The sequence below is a fragment of the Podarcis filfolensis genome (assembly GCF_964270895.1).
Source record: "Podarcis filfolensis genome assembly, chromosome: 8".
Taxonomy (NCBI): domain Eukaryota; kingdom Metazoa; phylum Chordata; class Lepidosauria; order Squamata; family Lacertidae; genus Podarcis; species Podarcis filfolensis.
The window spans coordinates 84,497,824-84,513,954 of record NC_139611.1 but is presented as its reverse complement, the minus strand read 5'-3'; the positions used below and the strand labels follow the sequence as shown (position 1 = coordinate 84,513,954).

At 50.8% G+C, this 16,131-nt stretch overlaps 1 long non-coding RNA gene across 1 annotated transcript in view; it reads right to left on the bottom strand.

Moving 5' to 3' along the window:
* Nucleotides 1-16,131, bottom strand: part of LOC310769244 — a 182,435-nt gene that overhangs the window by 8,470 nt on the left and 157,834 nt on the right. The gene's annotated exons all lie outside the window — the stretch shown is intronic.

Genomic DNA, 16,131 nt, shown 5'->3' with positions numbered 1-16,131 from the left:
ACCCATTTTCATGTAGGGTTCCATAAACGGCAGGCGAGGCTGGATTCACCTTGGAGACGGATGTGTTTTGAGGGCAGCTGAACTTTCGTCTACTTCTTCGCCACTGTCACCCCCAAAACCCGCTCCCAATCACTTAGTATGAGGTAAACACACACACACACACACACACACAAAATCTATGTCCTTATAGGTTGTTTTGATCTATGATGGTTGAGCTGCTTGAGGCTGATGGAAGCTGTCGTCCAAAACATCTGAAAGGCTCTTCAGGTTAGCAAAGGCTGGCCTATGGCATCTATATTCATAGCAACAACAATTTATTATTTACAGTATATGCTGCCCATCTGACTGGATTACCCCAGCCACTCTGGGCAGCTTCCAACAAAATATTAAAAACGTAATAAAGCACCAGACATTAAAAGCTTCCCTAAACAGGGCTGCCTTCAGGTGTCTTCTAAATGTCAGGTGTTTATTTCCTTGACATCTGATGGGAGGGCATTCCAGAGGGCAGGTGCCACTACCGTGAAGGCCCTCTGCCTGGTTCCCTGTAGCTTTGCTTCTTGCAATGAGGGAACTGCCAGAAAACCCTCAGCGCTAGATCTCAGTGTCCGGGAAGAACAATGGGGGTGGAGACGCTCCTTCAGGTATACTGGGCCTTTGAGGCCGTTTAGGGCTTTAAAGGTCAGCACCTACACTTTGAATTGTGCTTGGAAATGTCCTGGGAGATTTCTCTCCTGTGGGAGAGGCTTGCTTTGCTGGGCCCCAGCTTGCAGTGAAACTCTTTTTTTTCAGGGAGCAGATTTCAGAGGCAGCCCCACTTTCCTGCCTCAGATCTCTTGTTTCTAAAGGAGCAGATGGAAAACCAGGACCCCATTTCCCTTCAGGCTCAGCCAGTGTGGCCAGGAACGATGGGAGTTGTTGTCCAGTAACATCTGGAGGGCTCCGGCCTTTGCCCTTGCTCTAGGCAGCATTGGCCAAACTTGCTGCCATTTGACTACAACTCCCATCATCCATGACCACTGGTCCTTCTAGCTAGGGATGATGGGAGTTGTAGTCCAGCAACAGCCGGGGCACCCACATTTGAGAAACACAGCTAGCGCGATTCTTCAAAACAACAGCTAACAACTGAGCCCCAGCCCGGAGTTTGGTCTGACACCCTGGCTTCTCACTTCAGGCTGTGTTTGGCTTGGTGGGTTACGCCGTACGCCGCAAAAGCAGTGCAGAGGGCCGAGGTCAGTGGGAGAGCACCTGTTCGGCAGGCAAAAGATCCCAGGTTCAGTCCCTGGCACCTCCCAAGTATAAAGCCGTTCCCAAAACCCTGGGGAGCCACTGGCAGTCAGTGTAAGTGCTATAGAGATTGATGGTCTGGTGATATAAGACAGCTTCCCTGGAGCCAGTGGAAACTGGTAGGGCAGAAAGCAGGGAGCTCAACAGTAGGGGGCGCCAGAGCCAAAGACAGGCAGAGGCAGCTAACTCTAGGTTTGACCTCCCTGCTGTGTTCTACAGGGGGAACCCTGAGGCTGAGGAAGTGGTTTTAAGGGACAATTGTAGGAAGCTGGAGGGCAGGCCGAAGTTTGGGGCAGTGCCCATCACTGCCCTAATTGGCCAACCTCCAACAGGCAGCTTCCTAGGGTCCCCCTAAGCTGTACCACTCAAGTCAGGGGACAAATGTAAAAGGTAAAGGGACCCCTGACCATTAGGTCCAGTCGTGGCCGACTCTGGGGTTGCGGCGCTCATCTCGCTTTATTGGCCGAGGGAGCCGGCGTACAGCTTCCGGGTCATGTGGCCAGCAAGACTAAGCCGCTTCTGGCGAACCAGAGCAGCGACGGAAACACCGTTTACCTTCCTGCCGGAGTGGTACCTATTTATCTACTTGCACTTTGACGTGCTTTTGAACTGCTAGGTGGGCGGGAGCAGGGACCGAGCAACGGGAGCTCACCCTGCCGCGGGGATTCGAACCGCCGACCTTCTGATCGGCAAGTCCTAGGCTCTGTGGTTTAACCCACAGCGCCACCGGTGTCCCAAATGAGCTATAGGCAAAACCCCAAGGAGGCGCAGCCATTTGCTGAAAGAGTGACTGGGGCAAGCCAGCCAGATGGGCGACGTATAAAAATTAAATTATGATTATCCTAAGCATGGGCGGAGGTGGTAGCCTTGCCTTATGTTTATCCTTGGCTGCCCTGGTTGCTGAGTGTTGACCCAGCCGAGCTGTCCTGGAGCTGCCAGCCTCCGTGTACGTAGTCTGGTTGGCACTTCCGGTATCCATACCAGATAGTAGCTAATGCCTAGCAGAGGGCTGCTGCAGTTTGAAGGCAGGAGTTAAAAAATAGAGAGAAAAATAACTCCTGTACCTCCATCACTGCCTTGGTTCTGAAAATTAGGGGTGTTTTCTCAGTGCTTTATCCATTCTCTCCCTTTCCCCAAAGTCACCAGTTTTTCACTGTGCTCTCTGGGCTTTCAGTTCCAGTTTTACAAAGTTTCGGGGGGGGGGGGAACATGGAGTCATGTGGACTAGATGCATGGAACGCCAGCTGCCAGGACAGAGTTGATCAGGGCTTTTCAGATGTCCAAAGAGCTCTCCATCTTTCTCCCTCCGTCGCTCGGCTTTTCAGCGTCTCTGCCGAGCCACACCAGTGCCACCTCCTCCCAGTCCTTGCAAAAATAAAAATCGATTGGCCCCAATTTTAAAACGGTAGGGATTATGCAAAATAACCCAGGGTATGCAAATGTCAACCATTTGCGTCATTTCTTTCAAGGGCAAAATGTGGATTTCCTTCGTGCAAACGTGGGTGGTTGCTTCGAGATTTTGGCCCAGAAACTACATTGCTGTGTTAGAAGCCCAGGCAAAACAAGGATCTGCACTCAGATCTTTTTTAGCTTCTCAACAATCAGATCTAGACCTGGTTGTGGTTTTTTTAAAAAAGAAAATATTTGGGAAAATTCCCCAAATCTGTTAATTGCTAGTTTTCTTCAACTGGAAATTAAAGGGGAGGAATACTGCCATTTTGAAAGCATATTAGTTGTCCCGTTTTTACATTTCCACTGCAGAAACTGATGAGGGGAGTCAAAAGAAAGACTTGACCCTGCATTTCAGGACTGGACAAGATGAACTTTCTGGGTCCCTTCCAAGCAAGCCCGTCTTACCCACTGAGGCTAGTGGCGCAGGGCGCCAAGTTCTGGAGGGCGCCAGGCGAGAGTCCGGGGAACACCGAACGAGCGCGCTGAGTGAGCGAGGCTGCGTGCGCTGCTCCCGCCGAATGTCAGCTCAGTTTTTTCCCTTTTAGCCTGTGTTGTAAACAAAAATCTGCCCTTTTCCCTTATGGGGTATCCAAGAGCCCATATAGAGTCCTTACATAGGTTCCCTATTGGTAGGAGAAAATAACAGAGGCCAACCAGAGAATATTGAGAAGCAAAGCAGCTAGTAAGCTTGATCTTTATTGATCTGTTGCAACAGGGTGCTCCCCTCACCTGCAGGAGAGAGGAGGGACCCAGAAAAATGGTGTGCAAGGCCTTATAAAGACTTTTGAAATTGCCACCCTGTACAGTGGTACCTCGCAAGACGAATGCCTCGCAAGACGAAAAACGCGCAAGACGAAAGGGTTTTTCGTTTTTTGCGTTGCTTCGCAAGACGATTTTCCCTATGGGCTTGCTTCGCAAGACGAAAACGTCTTGCGAGTTTGCTTCCTTTTTTCTTAAAGCCGCTTGAAGAGGTGCAGTTGCGACGGACCGTGCTTCGCAAGATGAAAAACATTGCAAGACGAAAAGACTCGCGGAACGAATTAATTTCGTCTTGCGAGGCACCACTGTAGATCAAGTTCACCCCCAGAAACATCATACATACATCACAGAAGGGGTGTAACCTAAGACCACCCCTCAGATACATCACACCTACATCACAAAAAAGGCGGTCTAAACAGAAATTTGAATGTTGTTTTTCTCCTGTCGTTGTTTATCTCCTGTCTGGCAGGTTACTTGATTGGATTGCCTTGGGAGCCTGGCCATTCTTTTGTAATAATAATAATAATAATAATAATAATAATTTATTATTTGTACCCCGCCCATCTGGCTGGGTTTCCCCAGCCACTCTGGGCGGCTTCCATAGAAAACCAAAAATACACTAAAATATCACAGATTAAAAACTTCCCTGAACAGGGCTGCCTTAAGATGTCTTCTGAATGTCAGGTAGTTATTTATCGCTTTGACATCCGATGGGAGGGCGTTCCACAGGGCAGGCGCCACTACCGAGAAGGCCCTCTGCCTGGTTCCCTGTAGCTTTGCTTCTCGCAATGAGGGAACCGCCAGAAGGCCCTCGGCGCTGGACCTCAGCATCCGGGCAGAACGATGGGGGTGGAGACGCTCCTTCAGGTATACTGGGCCGAGGCCGTTTAGGGCTTTAAAGGTCAACACCAGCACTTTGAATTGTGCTCGGAAACGTACTGGGAGCCAATGTAGGTCTTTCAAGACCGGTGTTATGTGGTCTCGGCGGCCGCCCCCAGTCACCAGTCTAGCTGCCGCATTCTGGATTAGTTGTAGTTTCCGAGTCACCTTCAAAGGTAGCCCCACGTAGAGCGCATTGCAGTAGTCCAAGTGGGAGATAACCAGAGCATGCACCACTCTGGCGAGACAGTCCGCGGGCAGGTAGGGTCTCAGCCTGCGTACCAGGTGGAGTTGGTAGACAGCTGCCCTGGACACAGAATTGACCTGCGCCTCCATGGACAGCTGTGAGTCCAAAATGACTCCCAGGCTGCGCACCTGGTCCTTCAGGGGCACAGTTACCCTATTCAGGACCAGGGAGTCCTCCACACCAGCCCGCCCCCTGTCCCCCAAAAACAGTACTTCTGTCTTGTCAGGATTCAACCTCAATCCATTAGCCGCCATCCATCCTCCAACTGCCTCCAGGCACTCACACAGGACCTTCACCGCCTTCACTGGTTCTGATTTGAAAGAGAGGTAGAGCTGGGTATCATCTGCATATTGATGGACACCCAGTCCAAACCCCCTGATGATCTCTCCCAGTGGCTTCATATAGATGTTAAAAAGCATGGGGGAGAGGACGGAACCCTGAGGCAAGTGGTAAAATACGTATTTTACCACTTATGTAGTGGTAAAATACTTATTTCCTGGGCCCAGTCACAGGCTCACACCCTATTCATAGCTTAAATGTGCCCTTAAGACAGGATTTGTGAGGAAAGAGACAATGGGGAGGTTTCCCACTTTGACCTTGCAGAGAAAACATTTGCTCAGTTTAGGAATCAAAATGGCTTCAGGTCGGTCTTCCTGTGCTGATCTATGTACGTGCAGTTATGAACATTACCATATATCTAAGACCTCAAAATTCCTATCACACCTGCAGGCGCCGAATTCTGCGGGGCACCAGAAGGCTAAAAGGGGAAAAACCGAGCCGACGCTTTGCGGGAGTGGCGCATGCGCCCTCGCTCACTCAGCGCAGTCCAGCTCGCTCGGTGTGCTGCCTGCCGTGGCCACTGCGGCACGAAGCAGCCAGCTGAGCTGGGAGGTTCTGCGTCCAGCCCTCCGCCTCTTCCCCGCCGGAGGAGCTGCCCTCCAGCCGCTGTCCGCCTCCTCCAGCCCTAAAAAAAGGTCAACTCTGGGAAAGGGGGGGGGCGCCAGAGGGATCTTTGCACCACGGCGCTGGATATGCATAAGACGGCCCTGTTTCTAAGTCTACCATTTGGTAATTCTATGAGCCAGATGTTTTTGGAGGGCCAGTGTTAGCTTGAGAGTTTAGGTGGTTTTCCCGGTCACTGCAGAAAAGTACGGAAAGCAAATGAGAGCCAGCAAAGAGACGATTCGAAGCATTTATCCCTTTTTCTTTCGTTCTCGCACACAGAAAACTAATCGCCGGTTTAGAGATTCCTTAGGACGCAGGGCTTTCTCTGTAACCCGTCAGAACCTTTAAGGAATTGCAAAAGGGAAACGCGAATTTTTGTACTTGCTGGTTTGCTTTTGTGTGGTAAACGTTGGGGGCGTTATGGGATGTGCAATCCATCTTAGGAGTGAATGGGACCGGAACTACATTTTCCAGGATGCACTTGTGTTGGCAGGCCACACTACCCTTGATATATAAAGAGTGGCAAACCTCTCCTTTTTCTTAACGCCGGATAAGTAACTATGGTTTGGTGCAAGATATAGTAATGCTCTTTTAATAGGGATGCTTACACAGACAGGGTTCGGTTTACAGGGTACACGGCTGCCTTGCTCCCCATATTTTAAGTTATTTTCCTTTAGTCTGTATGTGTGCGAGTTTGTGTGTGCAAACTTTTTCTAAGGCTTTAATTCTGAGACTGAGCTGGACAAAAGGGGGTGACAGCTTATACACACAAAAAAAGGTGCTATGTCAAACTGGGAGGGGGAAAACAGGCACAAGGATTCTCCAATTTAATTAAATTTATAGATCCTTCCCTAGGTGTAATGGTGGATAAGTGTATGAGGTTTCTAGATGAGACATATCCCACTTCTGGCCCCAATTATGAGAGGTCAGCACGGTTTAATTTCAACTACATTTTATCAGCTACTGCAATTTTCTTGGGGAAATAATGAATTTTGACAGATGCCAAACAAACTTTATTAAACAAGCAAACACGTTCCTGTTTCATCCTGACGATAGCATCAATATTTATTTCTGGACAGGAAATTTATTGCTAGAGTCCCATATTTTCATCTCAGCCATTTTGCTATAGGTTCCCATTTTACTGACTGAGAAACTGAGGCAGAGCCACAGAGCAGAAAATTAAAGTGTTGCTAAGAAAACAGGTACTGTGTAATATTAAACAGATACAAACGAGAGGGGGGGCAGTTAAATCACCTGGCAGGGCATTTTAGCTGAGGTTTCCTGTTAAAAATAAGAAATAAAAACCCTCTTTGAGCCTCTCAACCAACCACTTACAGGCCCTGCGGAAAGAAATCAGATCCTGCAGGGCCCTGGTCTCATGAGACAGAGCGTTCCACCAGGCCGGGGCCAGTGCTGAAAAGGCCCTGCCTCTGGTTGAGGCTAATCTGACTTCCTTAGGGCCCAGGACCTCTAGGGTGTTGCTATTTATGGACCTTAAGGTCCTCCGTGGGGCATACCGGGAGAGGCGGTCCCGTAGGTACGTGGGTCCTAGGCCGCATAGGACTTTAAAGGTCAAAACCAGCACCTTGAACCTGACCCTGTACTCCACCGGGAGCCAGTGCAGCTGGAAAAGCACTGGGTGAATATGCTCCCATGGCAGAGACCCCGTGAGGAGCCTCGCTGTAGCATTCTGCACCTGCTGGAGTTTCTGGGACAGCTTCAAGGGCAGCCCCACGTAGAGCGAATTACAGAAGTCAAGCCTGGAGGTGACCATCGCATGGATCACTGTGGCCAGGTTGGGGCGGGAAAGGTAAGGGACCAACTGCTTGATGCGGTGAGGGTGGAAAAATGTTGCCTAGCGGGTGGCGGGGGTCCATGGGCCGGTTAAACGACCCCCCCGGGGCCGCTTGTGGCCCATGGGCCTTCGGTTGCCGACCCCTGCAATAGGGTGTGCTTTAAGGCTTGTTGCAGTTGAGGAATCCTAAACAGCTGCCTCTGGCCCCGGAGGGTGGAAATATTTGCTGGGGCTCAAATTGCCAGAACACCACCACCCTCCGTTGGCACAAAGCACCCAGAGGCAGCTGGAGAGAATTCTCTGCTCGCAATCTCTGTAGTGGGTGGTCCTTTGCAGGGAAACCACAAAGGCCCCCTGCCCCAAACAGCATACAGTCCAAACGTTAGGACAGGTTTAAGGGGCCCTCACAGGAAAGGACCCGTGTTTGTGGTCTTCCCAAATCCCAGAATTGGGCTGCCAGTCCCTCCCGTTGATGAACCGGCTCCTGGTCATTTCAACGACGTTTGCATGGGATGAATTGTGCCCTGTGGGTTAGATCTCTCTTTTCTCCTGCTCCATCTGCCATCCCAGGGTGTCAAAAGCGACTCATCTCATCCCTTCTCTCAGCTCTGCCTCTTGTTTCATTTTCAAATTTCACACCTGCGTCCGGGGCCAAATGGTCAGCGGCTGGAGTCCTTGCATGTGTGCGTGTGGGTTTTGAAAGTTTGCACTTAGGATCGGGTTTCACAGCTGCGAACGCAAAACCATGGGCAGAGGGAGAATTTGCAAAAAGGAGTATTATATCGTGTTGCCTGGGGTTCTTTTCATTCTGTTTTATATACTTAAAAGGAGGGGGTTAATGGAAACCAAAACAGATGAACGTGGGGTGTGGGGGGGGATTACTATTACAACCATAATCCTAATTAAAATGAATTTTTTGCGGTTGCCAATTCGATTCCCCACCCCCACCCCACCGTTTTAAGTATTTTATCACATTTGTATATTCAATATTGTAATTTCTGTGTATTTAAAAAAAAAAGATTTTAAAAAAGAGCGGTACTGAGGACACTGGAAGAGAATGCTCTATTATTAAAAATATGTACGTTGTAAATTAAAAAAAACACACACAGAGAGACAGAGAGAAACAGAGACTGAAAAACAACCTGGTATTCAGTTCTTTTCTTGTTCTCGTCGGGTAAGGAGGGTGTGGCTGGTTTCTCTAATTCCTTTAAAAAATAAATAACTGGTGGTCATTGTGGGGTATTTACAATGCAGTCACACCAACAATGCGTGTTTGCTAGATAGACACATGATCGGAGCTGAAGCTCAGAGTTTTCCTCTAAGTTTGCTAGAGAGAATACTGTGATAGACTCCCACTGTGTATATCTAACAAATATATCCTCTCATAGCATCTATAAAAAGGTAAAGGGACCCCTGACCATTAGGTCCAGTCGTGGCCGACTCTGGGGTTGCAGCGCTCATCTCGCTTTATTGGCCAAGGGAGCCGGCGTACAGCTTCCGGGTCATGTGGCCAGCATGACTAAGCCGCTTCTGGCGAACCAGAGCAGCGCACGGAAACGCCGTTTACCTTCCCGCCGGAGTGGTACCTATTTATCTACTTGCACGTTGATGTGCTTTCGAACTGCTAGGTTGGCAGGAGCAGGGACTGAGCAACGGGAGCTCACCCCGTCGCGGGGATTCGAACCGCCAACCTTCTGATCGGCAAGTCCTAGGCTCTGTGGTTTAACCCACAGCGCCACCCGCGTCCCCCATAGCATCTATACACATCCCTATAATAGAGAGCACAAGGAAGAGGAAATGTAATCTCATCCACTGTGTCATATGTATTGGGTTGCAGGTTCCTATCTGTCAAGAGTAAACCCACTGGAATTAATAGCCCTATGTCATGTCCATTAATATCAATGAGTATACAGTGGCACCTTGGTTCTCAAACTTAATCCGTTCGACTCCCGAAACAGTTCAAAAACCTGGATGCGGCTTCCGATTGGCTGCAGGAGCTTCCTGCACTCAATCGGAAGCCGTGTCGGACGTTCGGCTTCTGAAAAATGTTCTCAAACTGGAACACTTCCGGGTTTGCGGTGTTTGGGAGACGATTTGTTCAGGAGCCAAGCCTTTTGAGTACCAAAGTACCACTGTACTCTGTGATTAATGTTGGATACAGCCCAGTTTCACATACAGTGGTACCTCGGGTTAAGTACTGTACTTAATTCGTTCTGGAGGTCTGTTCTTAACCTGAAACTGTTCTTAATCTGAAGCACCACTTTAGCTAATGGGGCCTCCCGCTGCCGCCGCGCTGCCGGAGGAAAATTTCTGTTCTCATCCTGAAGCAAAGTTCTTAACCCGAGGTACTATTTCTGGGTTAGCGGAGTCTGTAACCTGAAGCGTATGTAACCCGAGGTACCACTGTATTTGGCACTTTTAAAGAGTGAGGCTACACCCAGACATTTGACCCTGGAAACTGTACCCCCTCACATGGCTACAATTCCCAGCGCCCGTAACAAACTCCAGTTCCCAGGTTTCTGTTGGGGGTTGGAATATACTCAGAGTCGCAAAGTGATTTCATGCTCTTTATTCAGCTCATAGTGGTGAGGAGGAATGAATGAATGTCCCCTCAAAGTATCTGCTTTATATACATTATTTACACAATGGGCTGCACATGATTGGCTAATTCCGGAATTCTACTGTAAGCCAATCAGGTTGTGGATTCACTTCTATCTGGAGCATGATTGGGTGGTTCCTGCCAACCAATCATACTGCTGCATTGTTCTAGGACCAATCAGACTGCTGCATTCTGAATCCTATTGTTCTAGGACCAATCAGACTGCTGCCTTTTGGATCCTATTGTTCTAGGACCAATCAGACTGCTGCAGTTTGGATCCTATTCAACTCAGTACATAACACCCCTCCCCTCTAAGTTCCAGTCCTGCCCGGGAGGTCGCATTCATAGTCCTCGAGGTACGCCGGCAGCCTACGTGTGCGTTGCGGCCTGTGGTGTTCCCTGGTCCGGGGTTCAGGTTCTGGCTCGTGTTCCAAGGATGCTGGCTGTGATGGGGCTGTTTGGTCTGGCGCAACCGGCTTGCTCAGTCGTTCTGGTTCCGGTGTCCTTCCGGCCTCACGGGTCCTCTCTGTATTTACTGATTCTGCCTCTCCTGCTGGCCCCTGCTGCTCTATGGGCCTCACTGCCCCACTGTTCCCCTGGGACTCCTCTGACCTGTCGTCCTCCTCCTGGTTTTCTCCCGGGAATCATCGCCGTATCTGGTCGCAGTGACGGCGCCAGCATTGTCCCCCATCTGTCAGCACCTCGTACAACACGGGGCCAGTGACCCTGGTGACTCTGGCTGGTACCCATGCAGGGCCTGCCCCAAAATTCTTTGCGTACACTGGGTCCTGGGCCTCGAAGGTCCGGGGGTTCCTGCCTTCCCCCACCCTACCTCATCCTGAGCTATATCGGGGTGAAGGCGGTCCAATCTGATTGCAAGGCGCTGACCCATTAGTAGCTCAGCGGGGCTCCAGCCAGTCGTTGAGCTGGGGGTGCTGTGCTGTGCTAGAAGGAATGTGGCAAGGCGGTACTCCCAATCCCCTTGCGTCATGTGGCGAAGGGTGTCCTTGGTGGTCCGCACCATGCGTTCTGCTTGGCCATTGGTGGCAGGGTGGAATGGCGCCGAACGGATGTGGCGGGTGGCATTCTGCGCTGTGAAGGTTTGGAATTCTCCTGATGTAAATGCAGTCCCGTTGCCTGAGACGAGAGTGTCAGGGAGCCCGTGGGTTGCAAACAGCCTGTGTAGTACCCGGATGGCTGCGGACGTAGAAGTGGACGGTACCAGTGCGACTTCCAGCCATTTGGTGTAGGAGTCCACCACTATGAAGAATGTTTTCCCCTGAAAGGGGCCAGCGAAGTCCACATGCAGGCGTGACCGTGGTGCTCGGGCGGACTCCCAGGACTGGACTGGGGCCCTTGGGGGATCTGGGCGGGATTCTTGGCAGGCCTGGCAGTGTTTGACCCAGGCCTCTATCTCTCCGTCGATCCCCAGCCACCACACATAACTCCTGGCAAGGGCCTTCATTCTTACTACCCCTGGGTGTGTCTCGTGTAGGGCTGTGAGGACCCTTTTGCGGAGGGGCTGGGGAACAACGACCCTGCTTCCCCATAACAGGCACCCCTTGTGGGCCAACAGTTCATGTTTGCGGGTTGTGTAGCCGGCGAATTCTGGCCCGGGGCTGCTGCTGGGCCATCCCCTCCACACCCAGTCCAGGACCCGGGAGATGACCCTATCTTTCTTGGAATGGTGTGCAACTTCTTGTGCCTGAATGGGGCGGTCGGGAAGCAGCTCCAGGCTCATAACCTCTTGTGCAGGTGCTGGGTCAGGGCCTGTTTCCGGTAGTGGTAGCCTGCTGAGGGCATCTGCATAGCCCATCGCCTTCCCAGGGCAGTGAATCAGTGCATACTGGTAGCTGGCAAGGAAAATTGACCACCTGAGGACGCGAGGAGACAGCACTTGGGGGGTCTGCTTTTCGGGGGCAAACAAGCCAAGCAACGGCTTGTGGTCAGTCACCATGGTGAAGGGCCGTCCGTACAAGAAATCATGGAATTTTTTTACTCCCTTCACGATTGCCAGACCCTCCTTGTCAATTTGCGAGTAGTTCCGCTCGGTTGCGTTGAGTGTCTGGGAAAAGTATGCCACCGGTACCTCTCTTCCATCCGGGAGTTGGTGTCCCAGGACAGCGCCAATGCCATAGGGCGAGGCGTCACATGCTAGCACCACCGGCAGCCTCTCGTCGAAGTGTGCCAAGACCGAGTTTGAGACAAGCAAGTCCTTGACTGCCTGGAATGCGGCCTCCTGGTGCTGGCCCCACACCCAAGGGGCCCGCTTGTCCAGGAGTCTGTGTAGGGGCTCCGCTACCGCCGCCTTGTGGGGAAGGAAGGAATGGTAAAAGTTCAATAGTCCCAAGAAGGCCTGAAGTTCAGTCTTGTTCTTGGGTGCTGGGGCATCACAAATGGCCCGTACCTTGTCCCCAGTCGGGTGGACCCCTTCTGCGTCCACCATAAATCCCAGAAAGTCCACCTGAGGCACTCCTAGTAGACATTTTTCCCGCTTCACCTTGAGACCCGCCGTCTGGAAACGGTGCAGAACAGTGCGGAGGCGGTCCTCAAACTCCTCTGGTGTGGGCCCGGCAATCAACACATCATCGAAGAAGGGGGTGACACAAGGAATCCCTTTAAAGAGAGAGTCCATTAGATTCTGGAATATGCCTGGTGCCACGCTGACACCGAATTGCAGCCGCTTTACCCTGAACGCTCCTCTGTGCGTCACAATCGTCTGTGCCTCTGCTGTGGCCTCATCTACTGGCAGCTGTTGATATGCTTGGGCCAGGTCCAGCTTGCCAAAAATTTTCGACCCAGCCAGGGTGGCAAGGACATGGCTGACCACTGGCACTGGGTATGCATGGGCCGTGAGGGCCTTGTTTATGGTACATTTGTAGTCTGCGCAGATGCGGACCGAACCATTAGGCTTGACGGGTGTGACGATTGGGGTTTCCCAGGGGGCATTAGGCACCGGCTCCAGCACTCCTTGCTCCACGAGTCGGTCCAATTCCTCGTCTATACGGGGTTTCAGGGTGAACGGGACCCGGCGGGCCTTGAGCCTGACCGGTCGTACTGCGGGGTCAAGCTGTAGAGCAATGGGGGGGGCCGTATACTGTCCCAATTTCCCATCGAAAACCTCTGGGAATTCCTTGCATATGGCATCCACGTCCACATGTAAGGTAGTGTGGTTCACCCCGGTGACGGCTAGCCCCAGTGGTCCAAACCATGCCAATCCCAGTAAGCTAATGTAGGGGCCCTTGACCACAAGCAAGTCCAGTTGCCGCGTCCACCCTCAGTACTGCACCCTGAAGGTCCCCACCCCCATTGTGGAGACCTTACGTTTCTGGAAGTCCCGGAGGGTGAATGGGGCCGGCCTGAGTTTGGGACCCCCAGTAGGACACAGTTTCCTTAAGGTCCTTGCCGAGATTATGGATAGAGTTGAACCCGTGTCAAGCTCCATGCGGCATGGGGCCCCCTCTATCTGTACCTCTACATAAATTTTCTCTACGTTGGGGTGGGGCAACTGGTATACCTGGAAGTCCGTGAGCTCCGTCGAGTTGCCTTGGTGTGTTGGGCCCCAGGACCTGGGGCTCTTGGATTGGTCATCTGATGCCTGGTGTCGGGTGGGCCGAGCCCGACACACCCGGGCGATGTGTCCCAATTTTCTGCACTGCCTGCACTCTGCGTTGCAGAAACGGCAGGTCCTCCTCTCGTGACTTTCTCCACAGCTTGCGCAGTTCCCTCCTTCTCGTCGAGGCAGCTGTGGTATGTGGGCTGCTTGAGTGCGCTGCTGTACTTGGTGCACCTCCTCCCTGTTGGATCCTGAGTCGTCGGTGAGGTCTTCGTGGTGGACCCTCGGTTGGGACGGCTGGCTCGGCCGTGCCTCTTGCGTCGACCTCTCGGCAGCTTCCGTTGCCAGGGCCTCCTCCAGAGCGACCTGGAACGTTAGGTTCTTCTTAGCGTAGAGGCGTCGTTGCAGCTTCTCATCCTTCAGGCCACCGACGAGGCGGTCACGAAGCATGTTCTCCAGCTCTGAGAAGTTGCAGAACCGGGCAGCTTGGTGGAGAGAGGTCACAAACCCAGTTATGGTTTCCCCAGGGGCTTGCCGCTTTGCGTAGAAGGCATTTCGACGAGCCACCACTGAGGGCTGTGGCGAAAAGTGCCCCTTCAGCTGTTCCATTATTGTTTTGTATGGAACAGTAGCAACGTCTTCAGGCGCAAGGAGAGCCCGGGCGATTTCAAACGTCTCCTCTCTGCAGACGCTGAAGAATATTGCCCTCTTCTTGGCGTCTTCTTCATCGGTGACCCCTTTGGCTTCTAGGAGGAAGGTGAAACGGGAGGCGTACGCTTCCCAGTCTCCAGATGCTGGGTTGAACGGTGAGAAGCTGCTGTCGGTTCTGAGTTCCTTGTGTCCCGGAGCTGAAGCCTGGATACACGGTGCGAGGCAGCAGTGCGGCAGGTGGCGGTACTGCGGTGCAGTGTGTGGCAGTCAGCTCAGCGGGATCCTACCTTCGTCGCTAGTGAAATATACTCAGAGTCGCAAAGTGATTTCATGCTCTTTATTCAGCTCATAGTGGTGAGGAGGAATGAATGAAAGTCCCCTCAAGGTATCTGCTTTATATACATTATTTACACAATGGGCTGCACATGATTGGCTAATTCCGGAATTCTACTGTAAGCCAATCAGGTTGTGGATTCACTTCTATCTGGAGCATGATTGGGTGGTTCCTGCCAACCAATCATACTGCTGCATTGTTCTAGGACCAATCAGACTGCTGCATTCTGAATCCTATTGTTCTAGGACCAATCAGACTGCTGCAGTTTGGATCCTATTCAACTCAGTACATAACACACACATTCAGAATAAATATTTGCTTGCACCGATTTGCCACACTGATTTTTTAATAACATCAAACACAACTACTTTATAATATGATCATGGGATACGCAGAAACCATAAAACATTGCAGCTACGTAAGATCAGGAAGCATTCTCAAAATATATAGACAAGCCTTTTAAGTATGTATACAAACTCAGTGAGAGGTGCAAGCTAGTTTTTGCCAGGTAATCTAATTTATATTAGGTCTAATTTGAGATAAACAAACACTCATCTCATCATCAACACAAATAAGCCTTTCTCTTTTCTGATCTTTCATATTTGTCAGAGTTGAAAAGCCCTGTTCACAAAAGTATGCCGTGGAGAACTGTGGAAGAATAGCCAATGATCTTGAAGAGAGGCACGGATACTGTTTCTGCTTGTATATCCAAAAATAAAAATAAAAATTATTTTGATACTCTGCTATACTAGGTAAAGGTAAAGCACTGAAATGTTTAAATGTAAGCTTGATTGTCTTTGGATCTGCCTACCACACCCTTTGAGAACCACTGACTGAGGCTCATGAATTTCAGTGGTTCTACTCGTGAGATACAGCCCATTGGTCTCCATGCAGACCCAGATGAATAGAACTTCTCAATGCATTGCATCATCCAGCAGTTTCGGCTTGGGAAGAAAGCCCATTGTCCTAGAAATCTTCCCTTTCCTCATGTGTAACCACCTTCATACCCTCCAACATTTCTCTGACGGCAATAGGGACGTCCCATTCCATAAGGATAATTTTACTATTTATACCCCACACATCTCACTGGGTTGCCTCAGCTACTCTGGGCAGCTTCCAACATATATAAAAACATAATAAAACATGGAACATTAAAACCTTCCCCATACAGGATTGCCTTCAGACTGCTCAGGGGTTGGATAACTCCATACCTCCCAACATTTCTCCAATGAAAATAGGGACGTCCTAAGGAAAAGCAGGATATTCTGGGATCAAATCAGAAACCGGGACGGCTTCTCTAAATCAGGGACGTCCCTGGAAAATAGGGACACTTGGAGGGTCTGCACCTTCAGATGAGGAGAGGAGCATCCTGGTACAAAATGGGACACAACAGGATTTTGCTGCTGCTTGAAATTATACCCACTAACGCACCGAATCCAACCAAAGCACACTTACAGTTGAGGAGTACATATTACTTTTTACGTATTGAATTTGTATACCGCCCTTCACCCGAAGATCGCAGGGCGGTTCACAACATAAAAATGCAAAATGGAAGCACAAAATACATCATAAAGCAAAAGCAAAACTAGCCAGTAATACAGCCCCTCCCCCACGCGCTTGGACTACTGCA